Below are 9,373 nucleotides of genomic sequence, written 5' to 3'. Positions count from 1 at the left end.
GAAGCGCGAGAAGCCGTGAGGAGAAATTCGGCTAACAAGCAAGCCGCAAATGAAAGAAGCGCGGCCCGACGGGAGTACATCCTCCCATTGAAAATCGGGGACAGGGCTTGGCTACGCTGCCCACAGGTACCCCTGGGTACATCCCCAAAATTATATCGGCCATGGCGAGGGCCTGTCGAGGTTGGGGAAATGAAACGACCACAGTGCGTGCGGATATAGGCGGGCCGTCGTCGTTGGTTCGTTCACCCGTCGTGTCTCAAACCACATGTGCAACCCCGACTAGACTGTCCATCCCCAAGTCCCCTGCGGCCAGGGTCTGATGTGTTCAACAAGCTGGGGCAGCTGGTCCCGAGAGTTGCACTTCAGAGGGACTGTGTTGTGCCGTCCACAGGATTTGAGCCTCTGATGCCCACGGAAGCTTCCAGGACTGCCCCATACGAAGAACCGGATGCCGTAGTCCGGTAAAGTTATGCTGTCAATCCCAGGAAGGGGCCGCGCCCTTTAGGCCATTTGTGTAAATCCCCGGAGCCCCAAGAAGTGCGAGAGCCCGCCCAGGGTGGAGGACAGCTGCAACCCTGAAAAGGGCTCGTGTACCTGTGCTGGTGGGTGTTGTTGTTGATGGGGGTTTTTTTTTGCCTGCACCGCGCACCACGTGTCACGGCAAGTGTTGTTGGTTCGCAGCGGGGGGCGGGCAGGTGTTGGGTTGTGGATGCACAGGGAGTATTGGATTTTTTTTGTGGTTTAAGGGTTTTGATGTTCCTCGGTTGTGGGAGTTGCTCTGCCTGTCCACGCGGTTGCATTGCTGTGTATCAGCCGGGATGGCTGTTTCTTTTAAACAAAGGGGGGGGGGGGTGGCTGATGTAGTGTAATTGCGCTGGCTGGTGGACAGCAGCGGCAACTGTGGTGGACAGACAGCACACACGCCGGTAAGGGCATGCATGGTGTGGGCAGAGGGGAGGAACTAGGGTAAGGGTAACAGAGGACCCCGTCTGGAGGCCCTTGGAACCTGCTAGCGGGTTTGAGAAGGGAGGCGTGGTCAGGCGGTGCCAGGCCGCGCTGGGAGCATAAAATGAGCCGAGAGCGGGGGATTGAGGTTGCCGGTTCTGGGAATGGACTCATCACGTCGTTGCTGTCGTCTCGTCGCCGTCGTCGCTAAACGTCTCCGCTAGATATTGCACTATGAAGGATAGTAGTTGGCTATCTCAGTCAGCACAGTCAGTGTTAGACAGCCGGTGTTGTGTACAGGCTGGGCTGAGCTACTGTGGAGAGGGTGCGGACGAGACTGTGAAAGCTATTAATAAAGAAAGTGCCTCCTATATACTCTGTCTCTGAATTGTTGACACGCAGGCGGCTAACGAACAAAATAACTAAAAGGTAGTTTATACACTCCCTTGGACTATGGGTGATGAGGCTTGGCCGCATTGCCCACAAGTTCCAGTAGGGACCTCCCCCAATTTGCATCGCCCATGACAAGGCCCAGTCCTGTTCAATGAGGTAATTCGACTGCAGTCAGGATGCCATCGGTGCTATGTGCACTTTTCCCTCCTTGAACCTTACGTTAATCCCCAGGCATGCACCTCATCTCTGTGCCCTATTCCACCGGGGTCAGGGGTGTCCGACACGCCACGGCAGCTGTCTCCAGGGCCTGTTTCACCTTTGCCTGCTCCTGTACCGCCCCCAGCTACGAGCTTAATAAGAGACTGCCTGCCGCAAGCCTCTTCAGCCGACGCTGACGAGGACCTGTGCACGATGCGCTCAGTGGCGCGAGCGCTGCTCCAGAACAGTGCAAGCTCGCCACGCCCGCGGTCTTGTTCGTACATTGTTGTTGATAAATCGTGGGGACGTAAATTTCGATGTTCGCCAGTGCCAGGCTGTCTATATAGATAACTTCATGATTTGTTTTGTCTTCATCACTCCTTACTTCTGCCGGCACACACCTGAGTGCTGCAGGGAGTCCGACGCACACACTGAGACCAGGCAGTCACTCAATCACTTATGTAGACACGGAGTCATTGTGTTCAGATTATTGGGTTGTTGTGTTTTCACCGTGTATAGGCAGGCCTCATGTTGCGAAGGTGCGCCAACATTGTCATGTCATCGTTTTCGGAAAATATTGCATTCTCCTGGAGCCTTTTCATTATTGTTGTTGCTGTTCGCTGTTTTCCTTTCTTCTGGAATGAGCGGGACGGCTTCAGAGGGGGGGGGGGGGGGTGATGTAGTGGTTCAATCACAACTGAAAATACTCACCCGACGTTAAGGACACGGCGTGTATGACACGGGCAGTTAGGAAGTAAAACAATTCGTTGGAGGCAGGGAATTGAAGGCATTGGGAGGAGAAATACAACATGGAAACAGCGGGAAATGGAGGATGATTGACAGGATAAACGGTTGGAATCCGTCATGAAAAGTGGAAGGTGATTGGATGGAAAGAAAGCAGGTCCGGTCCTCCTCTGGCAACCTCAAAACACTTCAAAGACTTTAAAACAACCTGGCACGCGTCGTCATTGGCCGCACTCATCCCCGTCTCGACTCACTCGCCTCTCTCCGCACCCTCCACAGGCTCCCTATCACATATGCCTGCCCCCCTTACCTCTCTTCACTAATGACGACTTTCAGCTCAGCACACGGCAGATGCCTTCACAGTGCAACTCACGACCTCCTCTTTATACCAAGATCCAGGATGTTCACGGCTATGCGCCGCTTCTCGGTGGCTGCCCCCACAGTCTGGGACGCCATCCCTCTGCAAATTGGCAGCATCGCCTCCATTTTCTCTTTCAAGAGACAGTTAAAAACTCACCTCTACAACCTGACTTTGGAGTGACTCTGAGCTTGGCTTCGCGTCTCTGAGTTGCGGCCGTCCCGTCCGCAAATTTGCGCGCGTTACAAATTGCATTATTATCATTATTAAGGAACCTTCGGGAAAGGGGATTGAGGGATATATAAAGGGAAAGTGAGAACGTTTGGGACGCTTGGAGCGAAGGGAATCCTTGAAGCCCGCGTCTCGTGCTGGAATAAACAAAGGCTCCTATTTGTTGAAGACTGCTGTGTCTGGTGTCGCTACAAATGAAAACAAATACTGAAAACTAAAGAACTTAGCTGAGAGGCTGATCTTGACATTGCGGGTACGGTCTTCGGCATGTCCACTGAGCTGGGTTTGTTGTTGGTGATATTGTTATTGATCGTGTTGATGTTGTTGTTTATGATGTTTTTTTTTGTTGCTGGTCGTGTTGTTGTTGGTGTTGTTGGTGTCGTTGATGTTGTTGACATGATTGATGTTGTTAGTGGTATTGTCATTGGGGCCGTCCATAAATGACGTCAGGCGAGTTTGGCCGATTTCTGACCCCGCCTCCCCCCCTCATCACACGGCGTCACAAAAAGTCAGACCCCCTCAAATATGACGTCACAAAGCTCTGTCCCCCCCCCAAACCATAAAACATGCTTCAAATCGCTTTAAACTATTGTCATTGTAGTGCGTATTTAATGTGGCGCTGCACTCTGATGTTGTAGGAGAAAACATTTATTAAAAAGGAGGCGTTGGAAAGCTGAAATTTAGCATAAAATTTACTTGAAAATATTCAACGTCTAACTAAAACTGCAGATGTTCAGAATATTATATTGAAATTCTCTTATAATTATAAAATATTGAAAGTAATTATAACTATGAAAAAATACTTGAAGTACAATTATAACAATCATATATTCATTCCACAGAATGAAAAGCCCTGGTAGAATCATTAAAATCAAAATGTTTAATAACATGGAGAAGCAAAATTCTTCTTCATGGAATAAATAAAAGGTGACCTTAGTAAATTAAAATAATAAAATAGTTAATAATGAAAATTAATAAAAATGTGTGTTGTTATAACAATACTATTGTTTATATTTATTTAAAGTTGCCCATTTTGATGTGACGTCATATTTCTCTAACCCCCCCTCCCCCCCTCGTCACACATCGTCACAAATGTCTGACCCCCCTTCTCCCCCTAGGTGTGTGACGTCATTTATGGACGGCCCCATTGTTGATTTTAAGGCTCCGCCACGGTCATTGTAGAGTCACACGGCAGGATTACTGCCGGTCACGTTCTCTCTCTCACCCCTCCCGTGTTCTCCACACAAATGCAAAGATGAGCCCCCAGGTAACAGCAGTTTGAGAATTCGCCGATACTTGCTTCGTTTGATTTGTTATCTGCATTTATTCTTTTTGCAAGTTGCCCATGAATCGAACTTAGGGCGTCGGGTTTGTAGCGCAGCTAACCACGTGTTCACCCTGGAAAGCCTCGCTTGGGTCTCACGACTCTCAATTGACAGGAGGGTCCTGTCAATTGTTTGCACTTAAGGGCGCGATAATTGCTATGTAGATTTCAACTGGCTGATTGATTTGTGTTTTTTTATGTTTTTCTTTCAAATTCTTGCGAATGCCGTCACAGCGTCTCCCATGTTCCACTGCTAGAGGTTAACACCGCGATAATAACCAGGGCAGCTGCTGCATTGCGATTCGCGAATTCTCTGCAACAAGCGGCGAGTGCACTCATGGCTTTGGCGACCTCCGCTGGCCGCCCTTGGAACAGAAAATTAGATTTCGATTTAAAGCTTTCGTGACTGCAGGGATTCATCTTCTTGGTTCTTTCGGTAAAGTCACGTAGAAGGGAAGTAATAAAATAATAAAAATAAAACATAATAAAATAATTCTCACGACGTTTCGGCCACAACACAAGCAGCCGTCCTCAGGTGAAGACCAGGTCTGTCGAGGCGACAGCGTCTAAATGAAACACCACCACGCTTGGAGCGTCTATATAAGCTGGTTTGGAAGGGGGGGGAAATGCGTCTTGACAAAAGAATCTGCATATCAAGAGGAATTTAGCATATTTATGGGAAATGCAGGAATGCGACTAGTGCTACTTGTGAAATGCGTAGGAGGTGGGCGGGGGGTTTTCAAAGTCATATTATGCCCATGCATTATGCAGGATTAGCAGCATCAAAGGGAGGGGGTAGGGGTAGCATTAATAAAGGGAAGGAATGTTAATAGTATGTAGCTGCAGTAACTAAACAACCACGTAAAAAGCTAAAGTATAAACTACATAGTATCATCAGTATGCTAAATATACTCTCAATAAGCTGAGCTACTAACCGTAAGTAATACATTACAATTCTAGGTCGCAAAAAATATAATATGCTTCCAGCTAAACTTTTGAAACTTTTTTCTTACATCACACGGGTCTATCCCGTACTATATGCTGCCATAGACAAACCCAACATTAAATTGTATACTGTATTACTATACACTACCCTATGTCTTAGAATAATACATAGTGTAATATTACACTATGTATTATTCTACCCACCCAACTGTATACCACACTGCTGTATATTCACTATACAATTACGATACTATATATTACCTTATACATTGTATTAAACATTACACTTTAATACTATTTATTATTTTACAATATGTTATACACTATACCATTGATCGTCGCGTGAAAGGTACTAAGAGGAAGCAACGAAATATGTCAATGGGAGAGTGGTGATAGGAAGCTTGCAGCGGAGCAAAGAATCCATTCCCTGCGGAGAATACAAGATATATAGTCCATGTCAGTGAGTGGAACGCGGTCTGAAAGTCACCGTAAACGTGAACACAATCAGTTAAGATCCGAAATGGTTTATTCGTCCTTCCAATGATTGCTAAGCCGGAATCCATCTTCTCGGTTGAAATTGTCTCTGTGTTTGTATATGTGGATCGCCTCATGAACGAATCTCTCATGGTAGCCAGATGGCTTGCAGAGAACATCTGTCTTGGAGAAGTCAATATCATGTGAACCCACTGAATTGTAACAGTGATCTGCCACGGCTGAGGTGTTTGTCCTACCGTGTTTCAAGTCTGCTTTATGTTCACGGATGCGGTCCGAGACATGTCGTTTGGTTTCTCCAATGTAACTGCTACCACAGAGGCAACTTAGTTTGTAGACGCCAGGGTACTGTATGTCTGGAACCACATCTTTGACAGACGGGACCAGATCACGGATTTTATGTACTGTGTTGAATCGGACCTGGATCTTGTGTTTAATCAGGATTTTGGAGATCTTTTTTGTGACCCCAGCAATGTAGGGTAAGGTGATGGTCTTGAGAGCATACTGATGATACTATGTAGTTTATACTTTAGCTTTTTACGTGGTTGTTTAGTTACTGCAGCTACATACTATTAACATTCCTTCCCTTTATTAATGCTACCCCCTCCCTTTGATGCTGCTAATCCTGCATAATGCATGGGCATAATATGACTTTGAAAACCCCCCGCCCACCTCCTACGCATTTCACAAGTAGCACTAGTCGCATTCCTGCATTTCCCATAAATATGTTAAATTCCTCTTGATATGCAGATTCTTTTGTCAAGGCGCATTTCCCCCCCCCCCCTTCCAAACCAGCTTAAATAGACGCTCCAAGCGTGGTGGTGTTTCATTTAGACGCTGTCGCCTCGACAGACCTGGTCTTCACCTGAGGACGGCTGCTTGTGTTGTGGCCGAAACGTCGTGAGAATTATTTTATTATGTTTTATTTTTATTATTTTATTACTTCCCTTCTACGTGACTTTACCGAAAGAACCAAGAAGAAGAAAATTAGATTTCGGTTATTTCGATGGCTGAGCACCGACCCAAAATAGCAAGTGAGCGGGCAGAAACAATTGGTACTATCAAAATTGTAATAAATAAATAATTCGCTTTTAACTCTTTTTTTTATTGAGCAAGGTTATTATTGTTACTATGACAGCTTGGGAGAGAGACGATGATGATTCTGGGAGAGAGGAAGTCCGAAGTGCGGGCACTGCGAGGGAAGAAGTGGAAACAGAAGCGGTGTGACCTGCGCAGTGTGGGGAGTGAGAGGGTGGGCGAGTTGATGGGTAGCGAGTGGGTGAGTGGGTGGGTGAGTGGGTGGGTGGGCGAGTGAGTCAGTGGGTGGGTGGGCGAATGAGTGGGTGGGTGGGCGAGTGAGTGGGTGGGTGGGTGGGCGAGTGAGTGGGTGGGTGGATGGGTAGCGAGTGGGTGAGTGAGTGGCTGGGCGAGTGAGTGGGCGATTGCGTGGCTGGGCGAGTGGGTGAGTGGATGGGTGAGTGGGTGGGTGGGCGAGTGAGTCAGTGGGTGGGTGAGTGAGTGGGTGGGTGGGCGAGTGAGTGGGTGGGTGGGTGGGCGAGTGAGTTAGTGGGTGGGTGAGTGAGTGGGTGAGTGGGCGAGTGAGTGGGTGGGTGGGTGGGTGGATGGGTAGCGAGTGGGTGAGTGAGTGGCTGGGCGAGTGAGTGGGCGATTGCGTGGCTGGGCGAGTGGGTGAGTGGATGGGTAGCGAGTGGGTGAATGGGTGGCTGGGCGAGAGAGTCAGTGGGTGAGTGAGTAGGTGAGTGGGTGGGAGGGCGAGTGACTGAGTGGGTGGGCGAGTGAGTGGGTGAGTGAGTGAATGGGCGATTGCGTGGCTGCTGGGTGGGTGGGCGAGTGAGTCAGTGGGTGGGTGGGCGAGTGAGTGGGTGGGTGGGCGAGTGAGTGGGTGGGTGGGCGAGTGAGTGGGTGGGTGGGTGGATGGGTAGCGAGTGGGTGAGTGAGTGGCTGGGCGAGTGAGTGGGCGATTGCGTGGCTGGGCGAGTGGGTGAGTGGATGGGTGAGTGGGTGGGTGGGCGAGTGAGTCAGTGGGTGGGTGGGTGAGTGAGTGGGTGGGTGGGTGGGCGAGTGAGTGGGTGGGTGGGTGGGTGGGTGAGTGGGTGGGTGGGTGGATGGGTAGCGAGTGGGTGAGTGAGTGGCTGGGCGAGTGAGTGGGCGATTGCGTGGCTGGGCGAGTGGGTGAGTGGATGAGTAGCGAGTGGGTGAGTGGGTGGCTGGGCGAGAGAGTCAGTGGGTGAGTGAGTGGGTGAGTGGGTGGGAGGGCGAGTGACTGAGTGGGTGGGCGAGTGAGTGGGTGAGTGAGTGAATGGGCGATTGCGTGGCTGGGCGAGTGGGTGAGTGGATGGGTAGCGAGTGGGTGGGTGGGCGAGTGAGTCAGTGGGTGGGTGGGCGAGTGAGTGGGTGGGTGGGCGAGTGAGTGGGTGGGTGGGCGAGTGAGTGGGTGGGTGGGTGGATGGGTAGCGAGTGGGTGAGTGAGTGGCTGGGCGAGTGAGTGGGCGATTGCGTGGCTGGGCGAGTGGGTGAGTGGATGGGTGAGTGGGTGGGTGGGCGAGTGAGTCAGTGGGTGGGTGGGTGAGTGAGTGAGTGGGTGGGTGGGCGAGTGAGTGGGTGGGTGGGTGAGTGAGTGGGTGGGTGGGTGGGTGGATGGGTAGCGAGTGGGTGAGTGAGTGGCTGGGCGAGTGAGTGGGCGATTGCGTGGCTGGGCGAGTTGGTGAGTGGATGAGTAGCGAGTGGGTGAGTGGGTGGCTGGGCGAGAGAGTCAGTGGGTGAGTGAGTGGGTGAGTGGGTGGGAGGGCGAGTGACTGAGTGGGTGGGCGAGTGAGTGGGTTAGTGAGTGAATGGGCGATTGCGTGGCTGGGCGAGTGGGTGAGTGGATGGGTAGCGAGTGGGTGGGTGGGCGAGTGAGTCAGTGGGTGGGTGGGCGAGTGAGTGGGTGGGTGGGTGGGCGAGTGAGTGGGTGGGTGGGCGAGTGAGTGGGTGGGTGGGTGGATGGGTAGCGAGTGGGTGAGTGAGTGGCTGGGCGAGTGAGTGGGCGATTGCGTGGCTGGGCGAGTAGGTGAGTGGATGGGTAGCAAGTGGGTGAGTGGGTGGCTGGGCGAGAGAGTCAGTGGGTGGAGTGAGTGGGTGGGTGGGCGAGTGACTGAGTGGGTGGGCGAGTGAGTGGGTGAGTGAGTGAATGGGCGATTGCGTGGCTGGGCGAGTGGGTGAGTAGCTCAAGAAAATAGTTCGTCGTCGACCACTCAAAAAAAGCGTTATAACAATGCGGAGTTCCGCGCTATGATGGTGCACGTTCCGCGTTATAACGGGCGCGTTCCAGATTGTGCGGAAAGTGTTCCCGAATGGAAGAACGGTATTTAAATATTCACGAAATAATGACGATTAATGGGGCTTGTGGTAAATCATCTGGCTCCGAGCATGGTTCGGGGTTCTGGTGAGAAAAAATAATTTTACGCCCGGCTTGGTAACCTTTGAACCGGTAACCGTTTTCAGAATCGGTTACTGCTTCTGAAAGCCGGAACCCGGTAGCCAACTCCAGCGGTACGTTGCTAATGAACGCGCTGCAATTGACACGTGCGCTAACAGTACAAACCGCACGGCGACAGGCCTGACTTGCCACGTGGTTACATTCGCCCGTGTTCCCCAGTTAAGAAGTTGTGGCGCAGCCCCTGAAACTGTTGCTCGCCCAGTGCCACTGCCGGTGGACGCGGCCTCCCAATCGAGGCTGCTCT

The sequence above is a fragment of the Lampetra fluviatilis genome, chromosome 61 (assembly GCF_964198595.1).
Source record: "Lampetra fluviatilis chromosome 61, kcLamFluv1.1, whole genome shotgun sequence".
In the NCBI taxonomy this organism is placed as follows: domain Eukaryota; kingdom Metazoa; phylum Chordata; class Hyperoartia; order Petromyzontiformes; family Petromyzontidae; genus Lampetra; species Lampetra fluviatilis.
The sequence above is the reverse complement of the archived record's forward strand: the minus strand, read 5'-3'. Positions refer to the sequence as shown.